General features: G+C 31.2%; 1 protein-coding gene across 1 annotated transcript in view; it reads left to right on the top strand.

The window, feature by feature from the left end:
- Positions 1-23,573, top strand: part of LOC129225609 (forkhead box C1-A-like) — a 171,760-nt gene extending 148,187 nt beyond the window's left edge. The window contains exon 2 of the mRNA XM_054860073.1: positions 23,299-23,573. The gene's annotated coding sequence lies outside the window, so the exon portion shown is untranslated. The remainder of the gene's footprint in view (positions 1-23,298) is intronic.
- Positions 23,574-26,539: the final 2,966 nt, after the last annotated feature.

Genomic DNA, 26,539 nt, shown 5'->3' with positions numbered 1-26,539 from the left:
TTTTTTCTGAAAGAGCATGCTTAAAAATATAGGATCTGACCATTTTTTTAAATAATTTGTTCAAGTTTAATATTTAAAAAAAAATTACTTAAATCGGTGCGCTTTCATTGTTTACGTTTCTGTCGTGTGACTTCACAAATGATAAAATGCCACTCAGTGTTGCCATTCACAGAAAAAAAATTTAATTCGTATCTTTACTCACGTGTATTGGCAACAATATGGTTGAGCGCAATTTTAATTCGCCGCTTGATTATCATAACGTGGAAACGTAGTAGAAAGATGCGGCAAAGTGCATCATTTGTGACGTCATAAAGACCACGCTTTGTTTTCAAAATTCGACATTTTAAAAAATTAATTAAAATATAACTGTTGGGGAAAATGAAAAAAATTGTGGGTCCATGTTGCCATGTTGTTTTTTTTACTCATTCTATCAATTTCAGTGACTAAAAGTAGTATTTTGACTGAAGGAAACAACCACATTACTATCATTTTTCAATTTTTGGCAACTGGAAGTAAAACGCAGGCATTATGACGGAGGAAGGGAACTGAGACATTGTCTTTAAAAATAATGAAATTATGGGTTAAAACTACCCCGACTGTCTACAGTTATATTACGCCCACTTAAATGTACTTCAACAATTTAAATTAACTCAAATTACGATTGAAAATTCCTAAAATGTTGAACCAGGTGCCTGGCTAGGCCTGGGTGGTCATTGCCCCCCCCCCCCCTAAAGTGATTAAAAATAGCATAAAGTTGCGTTTTGGGGATTTAGATTTCGAACCATTAACCCCAGATTCCCTACTTATGCCCTTGTGATCTTCTTTCCGGAAAGTATTCCCTCCAAATAGGGGCACCAAGAGTTAAATTTTTGTTAGGCTTGAAATTCTCAATTAGCCGAATGGAGCTCCACATTTTGCCGAATGATGATCATTTCTCCGAATCGTTAGACAAAATTTACCAAAAAAAGGGAATTTTTCGGAAGGTCACAGTGACCTCCCGTGACCTCCCATCAGAGCGCTCCTACCTCCAAAACCAGAAGCTGTATCCGCTTTTGTATTGAGCTTAAGATGAAGGCCTTGGGACAGAAATGCACTGTAAAAAAATTCAGAACCATTACTGACTATTTCCGTGTCACCTTTCGGGATTTCAATGGTTTTTATCCCCTTCCTGGAAATATCAAGTATCATTCACAAAAAGTTTCCTCAATTGCTACAAGTTGCACAAATGCAGACTTCTCTCAGTTGTAAAAAATATTTTCGCTCACAGTTTAAAGATTAATTGAGAGTATTTATAAGGTGTATCGGCTTCAGTTCGTTTACGGCTCGTCCATGCTGTTTAAACTCCCAAAGGGAGCGAATAAGTATGGATGGACTTCGTAGCTTTGCCAGACTTGCAAGCAAGTGAGATGCTTGATACTTACTTGCAATTCTAGCTTAGCTTTGGCCATGCCTGCAGTACTGCTTTTGGCACTGTCTTGATAAATCAGGAAGGTGCCAAGCTGTAATATTATCCCTACCAGAGATGACTTTTAACTTGCAGTGACACAAAGGCTTTAAACGGGAAGATTTCTGGATTTTTCAGGAAGGTTACTGAGTTTTAGCGGAAAACTTTCCTGGTTTTTGCGAGATATGTTACTGGCAGAAAGTGGGCACATCAGCTGCCTATTATTTTCCAGGAACGTTTCTGAATCGTTTTTACAGTGTGTGACACGCCACAAGAAGTGATTTTCGATTTTTTTTTTTTTTTTTTTTGTTTCTCATAGCTAAAATTGAAATAAACAAGGGAATGGATTATGTCATTTGGAGAAAAACACCTCTGGCTTTATTATTACAGAATATGGAATGTATAATGCCTTTGAAAAATTCTACAAATATTTTTTATAAGTTGAAATTGGCCTGCTGAAAAATTCACATCATGTGGCACATCATTCATGTAGTGGACAGGAAAACCTTCCTTTGAGTTAAAACATGCAGCGAAGCCTTGCTGTACTTATGGGTTGCAAGAAGAAAAGCAAAATAATAACTTTGACTTTTAATTTAAGAATTCCAGAAATAATAATTTAACAAAAAAAGAGATACGACATTGTGAGTGTTTAAAAGACGCTGCATATTGGGATGATTTATTATTGTAAATAAATGTATATATTTATGTTTTTTCATTCTGCGGCTTAATATTTTTATCTATAAACTTTCTGATTAATTGTTTGATGCTCGATAATAATAACATTCCAACATATCGCATTCTTACCCGAGCCCTTCAATTGTGCACTTAATAGAATTCTGGAATGACACGTAAACGAAATAGCAAAATACTTCTCCACCCTAAAAATCTTCATTCACCTAAGAAAATCCCTTTTGTCGGGAAACTACCAAGTGCCCGAAGAACCCAATTTTGTTGGAAGAAATATACTTGTCAACGGAGTTCACTAAAAGCAGTCGCGTTGAATCGCCAGTAGCGACAGCTTTACGGCCGCCGTCTAGCGCTCTAATAGACGCGGCAGCCGTCAAGCGACATTTCCCCGGCTCGAAGTTAACGGCCAACCTTCCTTCCCCCGCTCGAGTGTGTATTTTGGCCCGGGTGAAAGTTACGGGCGCGCGCTGCCACAATTCAACCTGGCGGAAGGGAGACAGGATACTCTAATTTTTGGGTTTAAGTCATTATTCTTGCGAGAATGAAAAGTACCTCGGAGTTGTTTGTGGCGGCGTATTTACTGTTTGTATTTAGGTTCAGCAATGCGGGATTATTTTGAGGCAGATTTTGGGCTTTAATTATTCCGAGGGCGGAAATCGGGGAAGTTGAATTGCGTCCATTTGGAGAGATTTATTGCTATAGAGGGGACTAAGTTTAGCTGTAGAGTCAGGTAATGAAAATTTATGCTCCGCAGTAATTTTGCGGTTACAAATGACGAAAGCAGAATGTTCTGAACAATACTTTATGAAGTAAAAATTTACCGAGAGCAGTTATTTTAAAGCTCTGCAGGAGGTGTTTATTAGCAACGACTTCCCAATTTTTAACGAAATGTAAAAAGTGATTTTTTATTTTGTGTTAAAGTCATTCTGTGTACATTTGATTCACAATTACTCTATCTTTAACTGCCACACTCATATCGTAATAATATTACTGCATTTGTCGACATAACTGCATCTATCGACAATCCAAATTACAATTACAAATGATTAATAAGCCAGAAGAAGCCACTACAAGTCAGAGAACTGTACTTGATGCAGTCTTTGCAAAATTTTTAGATAACATACAATGCAAAAATTTCGTTGCTTATTATTGCTACCATAAGCCAATTGTTACTTTCATAGGATTAAATAATGATAGTAATAATTTAATCCTATTAAAATTATCACTTCTGCCGAGCGTCCGGTGTAGCGCTTTTTTTTTTCATATTTTTTTTTCTTACATGATACTTTTGGAAGAAGAAAATATCTCCTTTAAAAATTTAGTAACCGTGTCTCTTTTTCGATTCAGACAACCTCAACGACAGGATGGAGTTAGTGTTCGTTGCAAAAAACGTTCAGACGAATTGGTTTCTTTTAAAATTTATTATGAATTTTCTGGAAGTATCACAATTCTGTATGATTAATACGTGTGACAGTGATCAGAGGGGAGAGGGGGACAAAAATAGTTAAAATACAAGTTTTTTGTATTGTTTATCTCTTCATTTATTGTTAGCAAGAATTTTGACCTCTATTCTCTAGCCGTTCCTAATTCCATTTTCACCTAGAAAATAGCTCAGAACTTGTTTTAAATTTTGCGAATAACAAATTTTTAGCTCTTAACTCGACTGTTAATATATTTTCTTCATAATTTAGCTTACGTATGTGAAGAATGTTTTATTTTACACAACTCCCATCTTAATTCCCATTTTTAAATTGACTGTTCTTTCAATTAATCATAAGATGATTTTTATTAAACTTTCAATAATGCTGGATTCCGTTGATGGTTGTAGTCTGTTCTTAATATAATTGAAATATTTTTCTTAAATCATTTTTACTTTCTTCTATATCCGATCTATCGTCTCCTGAGAGCAACAGTAAGATGCCTAAGTCTGAGAACAACAGTAAGATATCCTACTCTTGCTGAGGCGATGACAGACAGAAGAAAGTATTAGATTCATAAAAATTCTCGAATTTTCAATTCCGACGTATACTAAACAGCTGAATCTATTTGGACTATTTCTGTCTTACATCTGTCTCTGTGTTTGTGTGTGACTCGTCTTTTGGGGCTATGTGATTTCAATTTCGAAAATCTTACAAGTGAGCGCCGCTACCGTAACCCCCGAAAAACGCCTTATCCTTTGGCAAGCAGTTTAGAGTCATCTAAAACTGCATTTTCAGAGCAGCGATTTTGAAAATATCGCGGGGAGAACCCATGTATTTTATGTTGGGGAGAAGTGGCGGGTCCTCGGACCCCTCTCTCTAACAAAATAGATGACAATCTACAGTTGAATTTTTGCAGTTTCAATTTCGAAATATTTCCGAAATAGCGTCCCCTTTCCTCCACTTTCGTCAACATTATTAAAGATTGTCTTAAACTTGGTTTTCAGAGATTCAGTTTAGAGAAACAGCTGGAGGAGAACTCCCAAACTCCTACCCCTCACGTCATCGCAGTCGGCTACAATTGCGATTTTGGAGCTTTAATTTCGGAAAACTGCCTATTTCCTAACATTACCAAAAATAGCCTATACTAGCGTTTTTACGACTCCAATTTTGAAATTTTTCTGAGGTCAAACCTTTGGATCTCTCTCCCCCTCTCCCTGACATCAGCATATATATGGTCAATAACTGTGTTTCAGAACTACATTTTTGAGAAGATTTTAGAGGATACTTCCTGAACCCTCCCACCCCCTCTCCCTAATTTGATTAAAGAAAATAATGTACAATTACATCTTTAGAGTTTCAATTTCGAAACATTGCCAGGGAGGGTCATCGAACCTCTCCTCTTCCATATTTATTTCCAAAACAGGGTTTTTATACCTACAAGTTAGAAAAATTTTTGGAGGGGTTCCCCCCTCCCCTTCTCTCACTTTCACCAACATCATTGAAGACTATCTTAAATTTGGTTTTTTGGTTTTCAGGACTTCATCTTTGAAAATTTTTCGGATTAGAACCCTCCCGTAAACTGTTTCCACTATAGTCTTCGAAGTTCGGCAATAATTGCGATATATATATATATATATATATATATATATATATATATATATATATATATATATATATATATATATATATATATATATATATATATATATATATATATATATATATATATATATATATATATAATTAAAGGGTCTACAAACTTTTTACTCAAGGACCATATGCTCACATAGCATTAAAAGGTGAACCAGGCCAAAAATTCAACAAAATTTTCAGATTAGATGGTGTAGTTATAGTTAATGCTGTCCCCGCGCGCGTTACACCTAGGGATCATAGACGACTCAAGTAAAATTTTCTGAAGACAGTGAGAAATTTTTGGAAACTATAAGGAAGCTCACCTTTCCTCCCGGAAAAGCTCTTCAAATATGCATCAAAAAATCATTTAAAAAAACATTCAAATTTTTTTTTCAATAATTTTTTAGTTTCTGATTGTGTTGTCAGCCTAAAATTTTCGGAAACGGGAGCCAAAATTTTCGGAAGCTTCGAATCAGAAAAACTCCCTGGTTTAAACCTCGTTAAGCGCTTAGAGGAAGGTTTTGTGATTTTCCGAGTTATGGTTTTCTTAAATAATGCTTCAAAGTAAATACAGTAGAACCTCTCAATAAGGGACACTAAGGGGACTGGACAAACTGTCTCTTAAATAGAGGTATCCCTTCTTCGGAGGTAGATCAATTGATGCATGTTGTGTACTTAACTGAGTATTATTTCATAAAATAAATGTAAACTACTAACGTATAAGATGAAGTATTGAAAATTTTTCACATCCATTAAGTAAAATTCAGAATTATTCAAACTGGAAAAAAAAATAAATAAAGTTTTATCACATTCTGTAGCATCAAAGTTTTGTAACTGATTTTCAAAACTTACGATTTTGATTTAATGTGTTACATGGATTTGTTGGATGTAATGAAATTTCCAATGCAGAACCAGGGTTCATACGCGTCCTTACAAGTCCTGTGTTTTAAACAGTGTGACCACATTTAAATGTTTCTATACAAAGCTTGTCATGGGCGGCACCCTATCTGTCAGGTCCACATGAAGAAATTATTGAGAGGAAAAAGAACTTGAGAATACATATTTCTTAATTTTTATGTTAATGTCCAGACAAACTTTTACCAGTTAATTTTTGAACAAAAAGTGAACCTTGAATTCCAGTAAATTCGATATTTCTAATCCATTTATAAGTAATTTTTTTGTAATTTTTCTCTGTGGCTGTTTTTTAAATAGAGTGTCCCTTAATGAGAGGCAAACACGTGGAGGTTCCTATTCAAAGGGACTGGGACCAGAAAAAGTGTCCCTTAAATAGAGGTGTCCCTTATTCAGAGGTGTCCCTTAAAGGAGGTACTACTGTATTATCATTTTTTTCCTCAGTTAGTAAGCTTCCCGTGGGCCGAACAATATCTTTTCGCGGGCAGTAGGTTAGAGAACCCTGACTTAACTCACAACTCTTTTCCTTCGGTTTTTTGACCTAGCGCAACCCCGAAAATTTTAATATTATCATTATTTTAGTTCGAATTTATGCAGTTTACAGCAGGATATAAATGCAAATTTATTTCTTGATTTTTTTTTTATATAAAAAAATAAAAATTCTAAAAAGAGTTAAGTTTAACCCAATTCAAAAGTGAGAATATTTTTTTTTTGGGGGGGGGGGGAACAAACGAATTAGATCTTCTAAAAGTAGTCATAGGCATCAAATGTTTCTTAAAGTCAGATGGAGTTTATTTTAAACTGTTCTTTGATAGTCTTTTTTTTATTTTTTTTTTAAAGAAATTAATTCATGAATTTTTTTTAACCAAAATATGCTGACATTTTGTTTTGAAAATTATTCTTTAACTGAGAGAAAAATACCTACTTAAACTAAAATCGAATGGTAAATGAAAATTTATTCTTGAACAGTTACTAATAAAATTGTTCATTTTATGGGACGGTATTATAATTCTCATGTAGCATCTAATAGCATTCTAATAGCATTATATAGATTTACACAAAATGAACTGAAATTTAATTTCTAGTTTTAAAAATAAAAATTATGAATAAAAATTAAGAAAAACAATTAACCTAAAACAAAAACAAAATAATCGCTTTCAGGTTTTCTTTGGAGAACTAGAAATGTTGGATGAAAAAAAAAATATTATACTGCTTAACAATCACATTTGAGATTATTGTAAAACCTCATGCAACTGAGGTTTCAACAATGTAAACATTTTTAAATTAAAGGAATACAAAGGTCAATTTTAGTTTTACTTTTAGAACTGTTCATCTGTTATTACCTATACAGTGTTCTTTTTAATTTATTTCTTACTTTTTTGAAAGGAAAAGTGAGAGCAGTAGTTTGTTGGGACTGTCCACAAATAATGTCACACTTTGAGAGGGAGGGGAAATGGGCTGGCACTGCTCAAAACCGTTAAATTGATCATGCGGGAACATCACTGTTGATTTTTTATTTATGGGCTTGTTATTATTGGTATGATTGTTTGTGTCTTTACATTTTAATTATTTATTTATTTGAAGGATAGATATTTTATTATGAAACCATCGATATAAGTATTTTTATAGCTTAAAAGGAGAAAGTAGATATGTTATAAAAACCTTTTACCAAAATCTCAAAAATAAATAAATAAGAAAATATTTAATTAATTGATAAATTTCGTATGTTTATAAACACTGTCTGCCGTAAAATCTTTTGAAAATATATCAAATTAAAAAAAAAAAGTTAACACTTTTGCATGCTTATAAAGCTCAAACAGTTATTGTCACATTTTTGTGAAACTAAGGGTTCTTATATTACCTAAACTGGAATTCGTTTATGAGAATATTTATTGAGCTAGAAGAAAATAACGTTATAAAAAATCGAAAAGGGAATTTAAAAAAAAAAAGAAAAAAAAAAACCCCGCGGCATCTTTCTTTTAACATTTACCAGGCGCTTCACAAATCATTATCTTGATCACCTCCACTCCTTTACTGACAAGCATAGACTAAACACAGGCGGAAGTAATTAACGATTTTTTTTGAGCTTATCTTTATTTATTGCTAATTTTCCAGCATAGTGTGCATCCCTGAAGAATTTGTGTTTCGTAATGTCAAAAATATCTTCTTCAACACACGGCCGCATAGAGGAGTCATGGAGTTGGACTGATTTTGAGGAGCAGGAGTCGGAGCCGGCAACCAAAAGTTTTAACTGATTTGGGGGTAAATAGTCGAAGTCGGAGTCGAAGGTTCTAAAAATTCATTAATCGGAGTCGGCCATTTTCTCGTTGACTTCACAGCTCTGTTTAATTTTTACTGTTTTTATATTGAAACTCCTAAACAGCCGCGTGAAAAATACTTTAAACAGAGGTATTGAGAAATGTTTGGTTTTCTTCTTAAATATTCCCAAAACATTTTATTTTAATTTATGCATTTCAGATATAAAACATGTTCTCAAAGATCTTTTTTACCATGATGTTTGAAAATTGTGACTGTCAGATATCCATTAATTCAAAAATTGTACGACAAATTTATTCGTCTAACAAACATTCTTTGAATCTTTTCTAAAAATTACATTTTTTTTATCTTTACTAATATTATCCTTTCAATATTCAAAAAAATTTACTTTCATGCCATTTTAAATATAAAACATTTCGTCAAAGATGTTCTTGTTCTTAAATATTCAAAAAACATTTTATTTTAATTAATACATTTCAGATATAAAACATTTTCTCAAAGATATTTCTTTCTGTGACATATAAAATTTTTAGTGTCAAATTTTCATTAATACAAAAAATTTTCGACAAATTTGTTTGTCAGACAAATATTCTTTGAATGTTTACTAAAAATTATACATTGCTTAAATATTTACTAGTAATATCTCTTAAGTATTTATTAAACTTTAAATTAATTTAATTCAAATGTAAAACATTTTGTCAACGGTATTTCTTACTGTGATCTTTGAAAATTTTCACTGCCAAAAATGTATTCATACGAAAATTGTTCGACTTTGTTTGTCATACAAACATTATTCAAAATTATACATTTTTAAATATTTACTAAATAATTATACTTTCTAATAATATCGTTCCAGTATTTACTGAAAATAATTTTAATACATTTTAAATATTATAAAATTCACTCAAAGATTTTTCTTAGTGTAATATTTAAAAAGTTCCATTGTAGCTTTTTCATTCACACCAAAATTGCTGGACGAATATTTTCTAAAAAATAAGCATCGTTTAAATACTTAATAAATAATGATGTTTTATAACTATATCGGCTCAGTATTTACTAAAAACTATTTTAATGCATTTTAAATGCAAAATATTTACACAAAAAACTTTCTTACAGTAATATTTGAAACATTTCGTTCATACAAAATTGTTTGACAAGTGTCATAATGTAATACGATCAGAAGACGTTCATCTAGAACTAATCAGATCTGTTTCTTGCTCTTTAATATGGCTTTGTAACAAATAAATATGTGATCCAACATTTTTTTCGTTCGTTCTGTGCAGTGTTTTACTATTAGGTTCGTTGTTCATTTCCATAAGTGTTTTAAAAATAAAACAAAACTGTTTTAGTATCAATGAAATCTTTTAAATCATCAAGATAACATGAACCATACAACTGTATTACTGAACAAAATTTGTAGATGAAAAAGAAAATCTCCGCTGTCACAAATTTTGTAAACATTTCAAAGCAATAATGTATTAAATTTCAATCATTATTTACAGCGATTTGTTATTCTTTTACCCCCCCCCCCCTACATACAACAAGTCCTTTTCTTACCGCAATACGGAAAAGAAATTTGGGTGTTATGAAATATAAAAATACCGAGGTTTCTCCTTAGTTAAATGCTGTTGTTTATCCCCTCCCCCCAAAAAAACCCTAAAATTTTGTGGTAAAAAGTACTGCCATCCATACTGTCAATACGTTGTGCAGTAAAATCCTATTAATTATACTTCATTTCAGTTATGTCTTGAATAAAGAAACGAGGTTATACGATATTTGTTGTTATATCATGTTTTCGGTTCACGAAAACATTATAGCTGCAAACTCGAGCATTTTGACAAGGAATGGGAAAGAAACACATTTTCAGTACATAATTCATTTTCTACTTCCTCTAATAATCTTTTTCTTTTTTTCAATTATTATATTTTCGTATGCTAATATTTCTTAGAAACACAATTAACTAATAATTTTTAGCAGCAAGAAACTATTAACAAGACCAAGTGTTGCCACTAAAGTAATTACAGCTGAAATAAAATATAAATTAATTTTAAGCATTTGATGCTGCAGTCGATAGGGTCAGGTGAGGGAAAGAGGGTCTAAAATGTAGCCTTTTTTATTTTATAAAAGACCCTAAAATCACACTATTAAGTTTATTTTAATGAAACTTTTGATGCATTTTATGTACATTGGATTCATGCAGGTTAGGCATGAAGCAGAACCATTTAATTTTGTTTGATTGTTTTCTCTCAGTGTCACATTTTAAAGATCATGTTTTGATAGCCCCACTTTCCATCAAGGTGGGGTAAAGTGTGACTAGTTCAGAAATAAGGGTATATTAAAACAAAAATGTGTAAATATTGTTTATGAACTAAGAATACAGGAAATCAATGTACCTTGGTTACATTTAACGGTACAAATGAGAAAAAATATACTTGTATTTTTACTTACTATTTAAACAAATAGTGTCAACAGTTCTTTAAACTTTTTTACGTCATTTTTTGAAGATAAAAGTACTTCCGAAAGTTATAAAAAAATGAGTAAAAGTTTTGTTTTGCCAGTTTATTACAAAATATGGAGCGGTAATCTTTCAGAAATGTCAACTCAGAGGCGAAAAAAATCGGCGAAATGTAACACTTAGCGAAGCCTAATCGTTAGACACACAACATCGTAGACCTAATTTACCCCATTACGGAAAACACCTCATATAATAAGTAGAATCTTCAAATCCATTCTTACCATTCTATAGTGGTCTATTCCCAAAAATAATGCACTTTCAGTCTGTATTAATAATTAGAGCTTGCGCGTCTGTTAATGATGATTTTAGAAATAAGTTTATCAACGGCATAAAATTACGTTCCATATGGAGCGAACATAAACAAATATTTTTCTATCATTCCGCTTGTCACCAATCTTTAAAACTAAAACAAAAATACTTTCTTTAATCTCTATATATCTCCAAAAATAATTAACTAAATATCTTAATTAAAAATGAGAAAATATTTGTTTTTCAATATAGCCCCACTTTACACCATGGACCCGCACTTTTTCCCATCTGACCAAAATATTAGACACCATAATAACTTCCAGTTGATTAGGATTTCATAATCGCAATTAACCAAGCCGCGACCTGAATTTCAAACAAATGTAAAGATTCCACTTTCTGTTCAAAATGGAAACGAAACTTACTATATTTGTTGCTAGATTATGATTAATTGCTAAATAAAATTTCTGTTGAAGATAGAAACGTGAAAATAGACAGGAGATTACAATACTTTTTGCTTTATTACTATTGTGCAAGAGTCTAATCGATTATGATTACGTAACCGCAATTACTCCAAGTTTAACCTATTTTTTTAAAAACACATATGGAAACATCAATCCATTCAATCATTTCATTTCTTCGCTTTCTGTTGAAGTTAGAAATGAAATTACGATAATTTTTGCTAAATAAAGATGAACTGCTAAATTTCTGTTGAAGATAGAATCGTGAAAATAGAAACTATATATATAGATATCGATATTTGTTACTCGATTATGATTATGATTGCACGGAAACAAAATCGATTGTAGACGATTACAATTACGTAACCGTGATTACCCCAAGCCTCCACTTTGTTTTCAAATAAATGAAAACTTTAATCCTGGCTTCATTTGTCCGCTTTCTGTTGAAAACAGATTGGATGCATAGACACGAGATTCCGATATTTGGTGCTAGGTTATGATAAATTGCTCAGTTTCTGTTGAAGACAAAGAAGTGAAAATAGAAACAATTTTACGATATTTGTAACTCAATCATGAGGAATTACTAAATTTTTTTTAAAGATAGAAATGTGAAAATAGACAGGAGATTGCGATATGATTAGCTCGATTATGATTATGATTTCACAAAAGCATGATTAATAATTTACAGTCGATTACGGTCACGTAACCGCTATTTCGTCAAGCCTCGACCTGATTTTCAAACAAATGTGGAGACTTCAATCCTGGCTTCGTTTCTTCGTTTTCTGTTGAATTCCCATCCTCCCAGCGGTGATCTTCCTCTTCCCGCGAAAACTTCATCAACAAACGGGCGAAAGAATTTATGGGGCCGTTCATTTCGACTCATAAATCTACCCCCTTCGCATGCACGAATGCGACTAAAAATAAAACGCGAACTGCGCGTCTGGCGGATAAGGTCTCTGCCAGATTTCCGCTGGGCCACAAAGGGGTTCAAAGGGTTAGGAATATTAACATCGATAGGTAAAACGGTAGAAAAAGCGCTTTATAAAAGTTGGCTTTCTACGAGAAAAATAATGCACAAGTCGAAATTTTGACAGATTACGGGTATACGGGGAAAGGAGCGTCTTAGAACGCTTTAAACTTATGTGGAGAATCAAGGAAAACCTTGAAAACCTTTTGAATGTGAAAGTTGTCAAAATCCCGAAATCCAGTAGTCGATGCTTGCTTAGCACCAAAATCAATTCATTACCTATATGAGCGATCAACTTTATTATTCATTTTTTAGCTTACCTTCCCGTAAAAATTCTCGCCAAGATGCCAACAAAAGGGGCAAAAGTAAATAAAATATATAAGTAAATATTGAAAAAAAAAATAGTACGTTGGGTCTGATACGGGGAGAATGTCTTTCTCTCCCCCCCCCCCTCATTCCTTACGAGGGAATAGTCTGAGTAGATCAAACTGTTTTTGTTCGAACTTCATTTCTTCATTTTTTGATAGGAACACATACTTCTTCATACTTTTTTTTTCTGATAGGAGCATATTTTGAACCTTCAAAAAATTAACAGTAGCGCCTAGGCGAAGATTTAAGTAAAATTTATGTAGATAGATATTTTAAAAGTTTCGATATTAAACCCCCTACGGGAGAATTTCCAACCATTTTATCTTAAAAAACAAATATATTAACAAAAAAAAAAAATGTTCCAAATAAATGAGAAACGTTTGCAAATTCTGAATACATTCCTAAATTTTAGTTTCAAAAATAGGCAAAAAAATTCTAATAAAAAACGATATACCATTTCGCGTAGATTCAATACTAACCTAAGTTGAAAGTTGATTTTGAGAATAACAGGTACAGGTGCTGATTCAATTTTGGTGTCAATAGCTCAAACGCGGGTTGAGCTATCGAACGTTTTTTGTCGTCAATAGGGTCGTTTCCAAAATTTTAAAAGTATTATTTTCTGAAAAAGCATGCTTAAAAACATAGGATCTAACCATTTTTTTTTATAAATATTTTGTTTAAGTTTAATATTTGAAAAACAATTACTTTAATTGGCGCGCTTTCATTATTTACGCTTCTGCCGATGACATCACAAATGATGAAATGCTATTCACTGTTGCCATTCACAGAGCAAAGTTTTTAATTCGCATCTTTACTCTCGTGTATTGGCAACGATATGGTTGGTAGCAAGCGTAGAGCGCAATATTTAATTCACTTCTTCATTATCATAACGTGGAAACGCGATAGAAAGATCCGGCAAAGTGCATCATTTGTGACGGCATAAAGACCACGCCTTGTTTGAAAAATCGGACAGTTTAAAAAATTAATTAAAAAATAACTGTTGGGAAAATGAAAGTATTTTCTAGGTCCATGTTATTATTATTATTTTTTTTTGGTTATTCTATCAATTTTATTGACAAAAAGTAGTACTTTTGACTGAAGGAAACAACCCCATTGTGACTGCTGTATCTCAAGAAATAATGAACGGAATCAAACAAAAATGTATCGTCAAGTAGCCCTTACTTAGGAGTAAATGTGAATCCACATGTAAACAGGCGTTGATTCAATTTTGGCGCCAATCGCTCCATTGGGGGGGGGGGCTGCTGTTTGTGTGTGTGTGTGAATAAAAATAGTTTTATAAATGCAACAATAAGAAAGATCAATCGTAATAGACTGTCGTCTGCGTATTTCAACATGCTTTCAACGTGCTCCAAAAACTAACCCCGAACTCAATTTCAAACTATCCAGAATTTTTGTTTCGAATTATGCATATGATGAACATTTCGAACTTATAAAAAGATGTTTCCAACGGTTTTTTTTTCTCACAGCAAAGTTTTGTAACTGTATAACTGGATTTTTTTTTCAAGGTGTGAAAATACTCCTTTATACTTTTTAGAAGAGGGAAACCAGAATACTGAACAATTCCATAAGAAAACAAGAAGTTCTGTCTAGAACTAGACGAGCCTACTTTCCCGTATACCCATACTACTTTCTAGTACCTGATCAATATTCTCAAAAATAGCTAAAATCGCAATTTTTTTCAAAAAAAGAAAAGCAGCAACTTTTAAACAAAGCAGCTAATACACTTTTTTCCATTAAAAAATCTTTAACAGCTTTCAAAACGAAAAAATAATAATTAAAATTAATAAGCTCATTAAAGTAAATACATCATATCAAAAAAAAAAAAATCGTTTCTTTTTCCCCTGTTGCCAAAAACAATTTTTTAAATGAATTAATGCACGTACCAAAATAAATGAAAACAATAAAATGTCAACTAAAAGAAATAATTTTCATTGTCAAAAAAAAAAAAAAAAAAAAAAAAAATCGTCTGCGCATATTTTTATGTAGAAACATAAATGACTTCCGAGTTTATTCGCCGAAAACTGAATACCTAAATTAAATCTTTAGCGTAAAAATAAAAACAAGTCAGATCAATAATAATTATTCCACAGTCAAAACCATAGCTGCGGAGTCGGAGTCAATCTCATTTTGGGGTAAAGGAGTCGGAGTCGAATATCTAAGAATCGGAGTCAGTCATTCGTCCTCCGTGTATAAATTTTTGCCAAAGCTACGAAGTCAGAGTCGAAGTCGGGGAGTCGGAGTCCGATTAATTGTCGGGCACAGGAGTCGAAGTCAAGTGCCCCTAAATTCTCGGAGTCGAAGTCTGGAGTTTGGCGTCAAGAGCTATTTCCAGCAAAATTTGTTTGAAGTAAATCAGCCTTCAAGTACGGAATCTACATTGACTTTCAGTTTCCCCGTAGGCGCTAATGTTAAGGGATTTGAACTGTTCAAAATTGAACGGAAAGTTGTTCAAATCAAAAAGATATTTTATATACAAGTTTTTCATCGAAAGCGTTTTCCTACAAAGTTTGTTTGAAGCAAATTCGCCTCACAGTTCGGAATTGCCTTGAATTTCCCCGTAAACGCTAATGTTAAGTTTTTTTTTGAACTGTTCAAAATTGAACAAAAAATAGTTCAAATCAAAAAGTGAAATATGGGAATGAGGTGTCCTCGCCGAGATCTTTCGAACAAAAAAAAGTTTTTTCGAGTGGGACTATTCCTTCAAAAGTTATTAGGGGGAGACAGACAGACAGACCGACAGACATTTTTCCCCATCTCAATACCCTTCTTTCCAATTTTTAATTTTTCAATATTTATTTAACTATTTAATTTATTTTTGACTTTTTTTTGTTTTTCACGATATTTTTAAGATGCATTAAGCCTTCTTTCATGCTTTTTTCTTCTTTTTCTGACTTTTACTGAGAAAGTAGGCTAAAAACTAACATTCTAAATTTGAAATGGAAGCTGACAGAGAAAGAGGAGATGTTACTGTTTAAACTTAGAATGTTTTGTATTTTTAATGTAATATATATATGTCACAGTCGTATTTAAGGGGTGGGTTTTTATGGTTTAAATCCGCTCCGGAAATTTTCAAAATTATTAAAATATACGTTCTTTTTTATACTTTTTTTTTTGCTAAAAAACTTATCATTATGTTTCTTTTTTTTAAAATTATTTCTTTATTTTTCAATTTCTTAAAAATAAATGAAATTGTTATTATTATTGACGAATTGTACAAACTCAGTGCTTTATCGGCAGATTTTTTTTTTTTTTTTTTTTTTTTTTTGCAGTTATTGCGGGAGAACATCATTTCTTACAAAACTTTATTTTTATTCAGATTTTGAGTAACTGACGCGGACAAAAAAAATCAATTTTTTTTTTTTACTTTTAAAAGTATCAAACTCTTATATTTTGCAGATTTGTAAGGGGTAAAAAACGGGAATTTAAGAAGTATTACTTCGAATGCTGGTATATGAGTAAGTGCATCTTTTTATTATAATTATTTATTAAAAAGACATCAAATATTAAACGGGTGTGGAGCAATGTAATGGACACATCATTTTTTTTTCATTTAATAAAAACGTCACCTTTGATATTTATCTCACATTAATGCCCTTAAAGTAGTGTAAACTCATTAAAATTACTTACTGTAACAAAAAACAATGCATGAATAAAATCGAATTATATTGATCATATATTGATCATGAGAATTTTGTTAGCAAAATTTTATAAATACCCTGTATCTAAAACTTTCAGTCTTAAACTCCCTAAAATTGCTAATTCATTGTGCCATTCTTTAGCCTTCAACCTTTCCCTTTCCCTCCTTTTTTTTTCAAAACACTTTTTGACAGTTTGAGTGCTTAGTTTAGAAGCGGAATCCTAGTTCTCAACAGCTATTTCACTTTCAACTACTTCACTTTTAAGAGAACAATGCAAAGTGCGACGAAGCTGGCACCGAGTCTGCATTTTGAAATAACAATGAGGATAACAGAAGAAAAATCCGTTTTCCGCAAAGATTTCGAGTCCGTGCCAAATGATAATTAACTCTTTGTTGCGAAAACTGGAACAAACCCTTTCTATGTTTTACAAATTAAAGAAGTTTCAGTAATAGCTTAAGTTGATGAAAAGAAATATCCTTGGATATAAAAAGAATTTTTTTTTCTGCTCTATAGTCTAATATATTTCAACTTATTACTTCTGCTGTCCTATAATAGTTCATCCAATATTTTACTAACATGATTCAGTTTTTTCATAGATCATAATATGAGCTCAAAGAGAAGTCTGATTTAATAATTTTGCTGTAATGTTCAGTTCAGTGAACGACTAAACGCTAGTAATCTGTACCTGTAATGAAAACTAGAACAAACTGTTTCAGTTTGTTAAAAATTCAGTAAGTTCCAAATATAGCTTACGTCAATATAAAAAAATCCTTGGCTCTAAAAAGAAAAAAAATGCTTTACACTCTTATATATTTCTGCTTATTACTTCTGCTGTCCTATATATTCATACATGATTTATCTTACTAACGTGATTGTTTTTTCAGTGATCATAATATGAGCTTAAAGAAAAGTCTGAATTAATAATTTTTATGGTTTAAACCCGCTCCGGAGATTTTCAAAATTATTAAAAATATGTTCTTTTTTTATACCTTCTTTGCTAAAAAACTTATTACTATGTTTTTTTTTTAAATTTCTTTCTTTCTTTTTCAATTTCTTAAATATAAATGAAATTGTTTTTATTATCGACGAATTGTACAAACTCAGTGCTTTATCGGCAGATTTTTGTTGCAGTTATTGCGAGAACATTATTTCTTACAAAACTTATGTACTATTTCTTTCTCTGAAAGATTAAATGAGAATAATCTAAGAATGTTGTGAAGACTGGAACAAACTCTTTTAGTTTGTTAAAAAATAGTTAAGTTTCAATTATAGCTTACGCTGATATAAAAAAAAAACTTGTATTTAAAAATCAAAATATTGTCTTTTATTACAGCAGTATATAGAAAAATGTGGGGTAAAGTGAAATTGTTAACATCACTTTCCTTTTCAAAATTGAATAAATTGAAAATTTGTTCTGAAAACTATAATTCATAAAGAAAGGATAATGTAATTTGCAATAAAACCTGCATTGAAGTATTATTTTTCACTTTGGCAATAAATGTGTTATGTCACAAAAAAGAGTGAACATTTTTCACTTTGAAAATACATGGGGCAAAGTGAAAAAGAAAATATTTTACAATGAAATGTTTTTAATTTGATTATTAAAAATATTTTTCGTAAATGAATGATTGAATAACGAAACAATACACAAATGAAAAAATAAATGAATAAATAAAATGTGAATGAGTAAGAAGATAAGTGAATGAATTAATAAATAAATGAATGAATAAATGATGGAATGCAACTGAATGAGTTAGTAAATTAATACGTAAGTGAACTATTAAATTAATGAATAAGTAAACGAAATGAACTATTTCAGTTTGCCCCGCGTGCACTTGACAAATTATATGAAACACTAGTGGTTCCCGCAAGGCTTTGCCCGTAATAGAAAAATTAAAAGGTGTTTTGGTTCGCCTGTATTTACAAATAATGTGTGGTGAATTTTCTCGTCAATTGGCTTGTACCCATGTTACGGTTACACTTTATGATAATTTCGTATCTCGCCAATTGGCTCGTGCCCATGTTACGGTTCCACGTTATGATAATTTCGTAATTTACTCGTCCATCTTATCATATTTTTGTTCTTAAAATTGGAATAGAAAAAGAACCACATCGAATTTTCGAAAAATCGCTTCGAGATGTAAACCCCCACGCTACAAACCAACTTTGTGCCTAATTTCATGAAAATTGGCAGAACGGTCTAGGCGCTATGCGCGTCACAGACATCCTCCGGACAGACTTTCAGCTTTATTATTAGTAAAGATTTAAAATCAAAACATCTCTAATATTATCTAAACAAGCAGTGTACTGGAAACCAGTAGAGCTCAATTAATGTTTAAAATGAAAATTGCAAAAGCTGAAATTTTATAATAACAAAATTGATTTTTGATAAATAACAGAATATTACAACTTGGGTCTCAAATTTTGAAAATGAGTATAGTTGTGAAGAACCTAACCTGGCAGCGTACTATTAGTTATAAACCTAGGTATTTGGAACAATTTATTTTTTGGATGGAATCAACTATATGTTTAAGAACACAGTTATGATATTGCTAAACAGGTTGCTCTATAAATTGTGCAAATATTTTAACATTTCACTTTGCTGCACATTTCCCTACTTCGGTTCCCCGATAGTTCCTTATCATGCGCCACGTTTGTTCAAAGATCGCATGAGTTCAAATACAAATTCAAAAAGAGAACTGGTCTAAAAGTTAAAACTAAATTTCACTGAGTTAAATGTTAAAACGAAATTTCACTGAACTAAATATTGAAACGAAAGTGCATGCACTTCGAAGGTAGCAGGTGGAACTCTCCCCTACCTCCCCCTAGTTCATTCCGACCAAAAAAAAAGTGTGGAGTGAAATTTAAAAAATTAAGATATGAGTAATGCGGAGGAACTGTTTTTTGACTAACTTAATCTAGATTTTTTAAATTATGGAACTGTAAGAACCTCAAAATGAAATGTAACTTTTCCTATAATTTTTTTCGTATAAAACTCATATTGAACTGCAACTACAAGATAGTATGGATTTTGGTAGATGTAGAAAATTATTCATCCTTGAAAACCTCCTTTTGGTTATCAAATAATGTGAAAAGTTAATGGTAAGAGCGAATAGACTAGTTAGAAAGGTTTGATTCAATTCGGATCATCGAAAACTGTGAACAGCTGATTTAAGAAATTAACATTTCTTGAACTTATTTTGCTTTATTTCAAAAACGCCAATACTTAGTTTATGTATTTACCTCAATTTATTTAATTTATTTATTAATTCCATTCGAAGAGGGACCAAAAGAAGATAAGAAAAAAAGTAAATAGAAGCAGTTCGCTCTACGAGGTAAATGTCTCACTAAATTCTGCTTTTACTTCAATTTAAAGGGTGATTGTATCGTCATCATTGGAACAGATTGAACAGAACTTTTCCTTACATTTTACTACCCTATACAAAATATTAGGGGCTAAAAGTCAAAAATTTCCTTGAGTTGTGAAAGTACTACTTTACGTGTGTGATTTGTTAAGCAGTTTCTTTTTTCTTTTTGCAATATATATTTTAACATTGCTGTTTTTTAAATGTAGTTTAGCTATTAAGTACAGGGCATGATTTTAAACAGCTGGATTAAATTTCTCAATTATATCAAAATATCTCGAATCTATTGCTGTCAATTGTTTGAATTTATGCTTTTCTGTCCTACCAATTATTTTTTAACGTGAAGTTCAAAAAAAAAAAAAAAAAACAAGTAGTTGGCCATTCTACAGAAAATCAAACATTTTTCCTGCACATGACAGTTTTATATTTTATTTCAAAAGTAGGAGCAAAACTGTTTTCCTCAAAACTTAGATAAAAAATCACATATGAGGCAGTTAGAAGCAAAGGAGTCTAACTGGACAATTTCAAGTTTTGTGTAAAACGCGTATAAAGATAACGTCCTAGGTAGGCTTTCATCGATTTTTTTTTTCTAAATCATGCTATACAGCAGCACCTACCAGGGCTACTGGTACTATCTCTTGCCCCAAGACAGAGGAGAGGTTCCCCCTACTATTTGTACTGGTTATCTCCAAATTTTTAATTTTGCCACTTACATTCCTTTGCTTCTCACTGCCTCATATATGTGATCTCTTTTACGAAACATTTTCTAGAAAGATGCAATTTCTTGTCCCAAATTCTTCACAACCTTAGAAAAGCGTTTTTCGTTTCTTTATTATTATTACTATTATTTATTTTTCACTTTTCAAAGAACAAAAAAGGAATAATATTTATTTACGTGGAGGCTTAATATTTGTACTAAAATGTCACCACCATTATATGTAACTTGTCAGAAGGGTTGGTCTGGATTTGCGAAGACATCAAATAGATTAAAATGAACCATTAAAATACATTTTTACAATGCTTCAAGAATCCTAATTTGAAATCAAATTTCTTATTTACTTGATTGCATATATTAATATGTTTCTTGAATGGCTAAAATTTGTCCCCAGCATTTTGCGCCATTACCATCGATCAGGCTTTCATGACGATTAGGTGCATCTGGAAGCTTTTAGTTTTAGTAAGTAGCAGCCATCATAAAATTGTTGATAAAATAAGATCTTAACGGGCAGAAATTTATATGTTTTTTAATTTTATGTATTGCATATCAAAGTGAATTTAAGGAAATCATTACTCATAATGTTACGCAATATTATGTGCATTGTAACTTATGTGCATATATAAACGTGCATTGTTGCAATAATTTGCAATAATGTACGTTTAACATTGTTGCAAATTTTTGCTCATTTTATGCTTATATTAAGGGAACCTTTCTTCAAAATATGTAAAATTTTAACGAAGGTAGCTATATTTTATGCCTCGTAAGGGGAATACCCAAAAATGTTATCACCAACCAGCGCAAAAGTTATAAACATGTGATTGGTAACGATGGACTGAAGATAAAATGATGCTAAGGGCATTATTTCTAATATTTTACGTGCTTGATTTTTTGAAAATAATTTTCTTAACTTTGGATGTTTTATTCTACAAACTCAATAGAAACGTACGAGAAAAAATATAAGATGAGTATTTTTAAAACTTTTTTTTATATTTTAGATGATGAATTTAATAAATTGTTAACTAATCAATTGATTTATGAATCAAAATAAAAGAAAACTGCGAAAAGAAAATGCATTATAATACTTTTTAGTAAAGTTTCCAAATTTAAACCATCGAAATTTCTAAAATAAATGAAGATATTTTATGAACGTCTGCAGTTTCATAAAAATACATATGTTGTCTTTCCAAAAGAGTCAAATTGTACCACTTGCAAAAAGTTGAAAAAATTAAAAGTTTAGCATGCGCAAATTAATACTTTTTTGGAGAGTTACGTATTCAGAAAATTAGTGTTTATCACACGTTTTGAAATTCACTATAGAGCTGTCAAAAAGTTATACAAACTCTGGTTTTTCTGTGGATTGCCCCATAGTAAGAATAAAAACTGAAATATAAATTGTAAAATGAATTTACACTTCCTGATCATAAGCATGCAATTAATAACTACCATTCAACAGTTATTGCTAAAACGTGTAACTGAAGCCCCTCGTGAGAGCCACCTGTGTTGACAGGTTCGGTGTGGAAATGAGAAATGAGAGGTCACATGATATGACCGAGCACTCTTCCCTCCTGACAACCCTCCCTTGTCTCCTAGCGCTGATATTTTTGGGGAGGATGCAACGCGGATGATATTTCTGAACCTGGACGAAAAGATCTCGTTCTTTGCTCAGCAGATGAGAATCGTTCAAAGTCCATCATGATCTCAGAATTGCTCTACAGTTCAGAATTGTTCAAATTTAGCTCATTATGTACTCAAAATTGCTGTACAGTTGAGATTTGTTCAAACTCATCTTATTATTCGCTCAAAATTTCTCTACAGCTGAGAGTTGTTGAAGTCAGCCATTATATACTCAAAACTTGTACTGTCTCGGAACATCCTTCGAAATCTTAAATTTGCTAACTCTGATCGCGTTGTTTTATATTTTCGATGGGGGAACGGAGGGGGGGGGGGGGGGCAGGCATACATATCTGGTAATTTTTAGAAATTGAACTAAAGTAACTAAAACATTTCTTACTCTGAAACAAATCAATAGCCTTCAGAAACTGAACGGAAACAACTGAAATGCAACTCTTTCTGGATAACATTAGCTAACAGAAATTTAATTCAAGTAACTAAGATGCAGCGCTCTAAGGAATTATGTTATTAGTCTCTAGAAATCGGATTGAAGTAATTAAGATGCATCTATCGCTGAAAAAAATCATTTGCGGGCAGAAGCTGAACGGAAACGGAAGTAACTGAAATACAGTACTTTCTGAGAAGAAATAGCCATCAGGAAGTGAATTAAAGTAACCAAGGTGCAGCTCTCTTTGAAATAACATTATTAACTTTCAGGAATCAAAAATTGAAGTAACTAAAGTGCATCTAAGAATTGGTTTTAACGAATATGAAAAAGAGAGTAAAATTATGATTTTTGTATTAGGAAAAAAATTGTGAGGGTGTTCCGAAATCTTTCACCTTGCTATTACTTTTTTTGACTTATTGTTTTTCGCTATTACTATTATAATTATTACTTCAATTATATTGCGTTTATTCTTATTATTTTTGTTATTCTGGCAACCTTTTTTTAAATATGAATTTATGTATCACTTCAAAATTCAGTACACTATAATTTATGTATTTTTCTTTCAGATTCGTGCCATTTGCAGAAAATTTTAGAAAGAAAAATATGTGCAAAAGGATTCATGTAACTTCACCGTCTTCTGGACCTACCTCTAACGTTTCGCAGAGTGAAGAACAGTTGCGGGTGACAAAAAAAGTATTGGTGAAGTAAACGCCACAACATGAAAAATGTGATTCCTCAACAAAAAATCTTTATAATTGTGTGATATACTTATCCGACACTTTACGCATCAAGAAACAATATTTATTTTGGATATTACTATATCACAATAAAAAATGATAGTTTTTTTTATTAATATTACTTACCAATAAATTATTGTAATCATTTCTTTGAAGATTTACTTTAATTATTAAAAGTGTTTAACGGGTTACATGAAAAAAAAATCTTTAAAAATTTAAAACATTTATGTGATGCTTTTAAGTTATAAAATCTGTTATTTGTTAAAATAAACTTAATTTTCTAGTCAAAAATTAATTTCTCAAGAATTATGCTTCAACTTTTTCTTCCTGAAAGTTGTAAAAGAAATAAAAGTGGAATCTACATTAATTTTGAAAAAAAAAAAAAAAGTTTTTTGTAAATTATGTATCACGATTATTTCAGAAATTATTCAACTTATTTGCTATGCGTGCCGTATTTAAAAAAAAATAAAAGCCTTTAATAAATAGTTCAGTGAAATTTTTTATCTTAAATACAAAGTAATAAACACAGATTTTCTACTATTAAATAATAGGATATTTTAAATTTTTATCTCTTACATATATTTGTTTAAAACTACATAAAAAAGCGTGGGAAAAATAATTAAAATTTATAATTTTATTAATTTGCTAATATTTGTAATAAGTCACGAAACAAACAAGATTTGTAAGTAAGTGAGCACAAACAAACAAATTAATATAGTAGTTTTTAACTAAATTGTCAAAGAAAATTAAGTGTGTTCAGTTTCACGAATGAGAGTGATTGTCATCAAATCATTTTTTAACTTTCGACGACTGTTCTTTGTCATTTGTACATATGATTTTAAAAGTGTCTTTGAGCAATACAAGATCTGGTATTGTATTAATTTATGATGTGAATAAATGTACTGTCCCAACCATATTGCAATAAAACTTCAAGTAACTGTTGTTTAAATAGCTTCCTTCATTTTTCTTATCTTTACACATAGTATCAAATAAGGTACTAATTACGTACTAAATTAAAATTTTAAAACAACCAAGAAAAGGGGGGGGAAATCAATTGTGGGACATTCGTTCACTTCTTATGACCAAAAAGAACACATTCGATTCGAAGAACAAAGTTCAGTTCAAAAGTGTATTTCCGTAATGAAAAAATAATAATTAAGATCAACTATTGACTTCTAAAGTAAGACAAAATCGAATTTTTCTTTATACTCTAAAATAAATTTTTGAAAGTTAAAAAATTTAAAGCTTTTTCTTGTTTTGCGAGTTTTAACATTAATAAAAGTAAAATCTAATAGAATTTTCATATATCGATTTATCAAAAACGTTCTTTAAAAGGGTTTTTTGTACAGGATCGTTTGTGAAATTCTAATAAGAAACAGTTCTAAAGAAACATTTTTTTGTCTAAGAAAAGGTTAAATTATCATACAGATTTCGATTTCAGTGCAATTTTAATGGTGTGTTTGAAGATAAATTCTAAAGAATATTAAAATCTACATTAGTATGTAGTTAATATTGAATTATATTACTTACTAGTGGTACCCGCACGGCTTTGCCCGTAGTTGAAAATTAAAAGGTCATTCGGTTCGCCTGTATATTTACAAATAATGGATGATGAATTTCTCTCCAATTGGCTATGTTCATTCGCTCTCCCATTCCACGTCATGATAATTTCGTAATTTACTTGTCCGCCTTATGATAATTTTGCTCCGGAAAGCGTTCTTAAAATTGAAATAGAAAAAGAACAAAATCGAATTTTCGAAAAATCGCTTCGAGGTGCACACTCTCATGCTACAAACTATGTGCCAAATTTCATGAAAATCGGCCGAACTGTCTAGGCGCTATGCACGTCACAGACATCCAGACAGAGAGACTGAGCTTTATTATTAGTAAAGATGTAGTTAAATGTATTTAACATTGAATTCCGTTAACGAATAGAGTCAAAATCTCTTTAACGTTAGAAATAAATGATATCCTCCTTTTTTTGAAGTCGGTTAAAAACACAATATTAAAATTTGGAAAACCCACCGATGAAATAAATTAGGACATAAAAATCAATAAGCGTTTCATTAAAATGAGTAAGAATCTCTGACGAAATTAAGACAGGGTAGGAGAAAAATGTTTATTTAAATATTCATTAAAATGTTCAAACAGATCAGCGAATTTCAGAAATCAGACCATTGAGTAACATTATAGATTACACTAAAGTGTAAGATAATTTTTAAACTAAGGTACACATCATTGAAAGGTAACTTAAATGTTTTATCAAAACCAAAATTCCAAAGGTTCCAAAGAAACCGTTCAGTACGTTAAAAGTTATGTTAAAGTTCTAACTAAACAAAACTACAACAAAAGCTCCGTTAAAAAAGCATCAGAATTAAAAACCGTGAGTCAAGTAAATGTAAGAAGAAACAATAAAAGGTCTCTCAAAATTTAAAATAATTCACCAAATAAATTGGAAAATCTGTAAAGTACTGTTAAAAGTTGTGTTAATACGTAAAATAACGTTCTAAGTAAATGAATCAGCGTTGAAAGTTCTATCAAATTTTAAACAACTTTACCAAATACATAAAGAAGACCATTAGAAACAATAAAATTACATTAAAATGTAACATAAATTTTAAAATAAACTAAACAATATAAAAAGGTGGATTTAGAATTACATTTAAGTTTGAACTATTCCATCAGGGAAAAGAAATCGGCATTAAGTAGAGTAAAAGCTCAATTAAAACTTAAAACAATCTATTAAATAAACACTTTTAAAAGCTTCATTCAGACAACTTTCGTCAAATTGTCTTCATCTCGTGTCTTCAACATTCATCTCGTCAAATTTTAATTCAAACGTACTGAATCAGTTAATAGGATTATCATTAAATGTTATAAAATTCGCAACTCCAACGAACTATAGGGGGCACTGCAGTCACTGTCTAATGGCCGACATAAAAACTAAAACAAACGCATGTGGTAACGAAGAAAATGCTAAAAGTGTTGTGATTTTTGTTCGTATGTATGATATTTTTCGCTTTATTCTTTTTAAATTAATTTTCAAAGTCTTGTGGATATTCTGGCCCAC

This window comes from Uloborus diversus, chromosome 7 (assembly GCF_026930045.1).
Source record: "Uloborus diversus isolate 005 chromosome 7, Udiv.v.3.1, whole genome shotgun sequence".
NCBI classification, from domain to species: Eukaryota; Metazoa; Arthropoda; class Arachnida; order Araneae; family Uloboridae; genus Uloborus; species Uloborus diversus.
The sequence above is the reverse complement of the archived record's forward strand: the minus strand, read 5'-3'. Positions and strand labels throughout refer to the sequence as shown.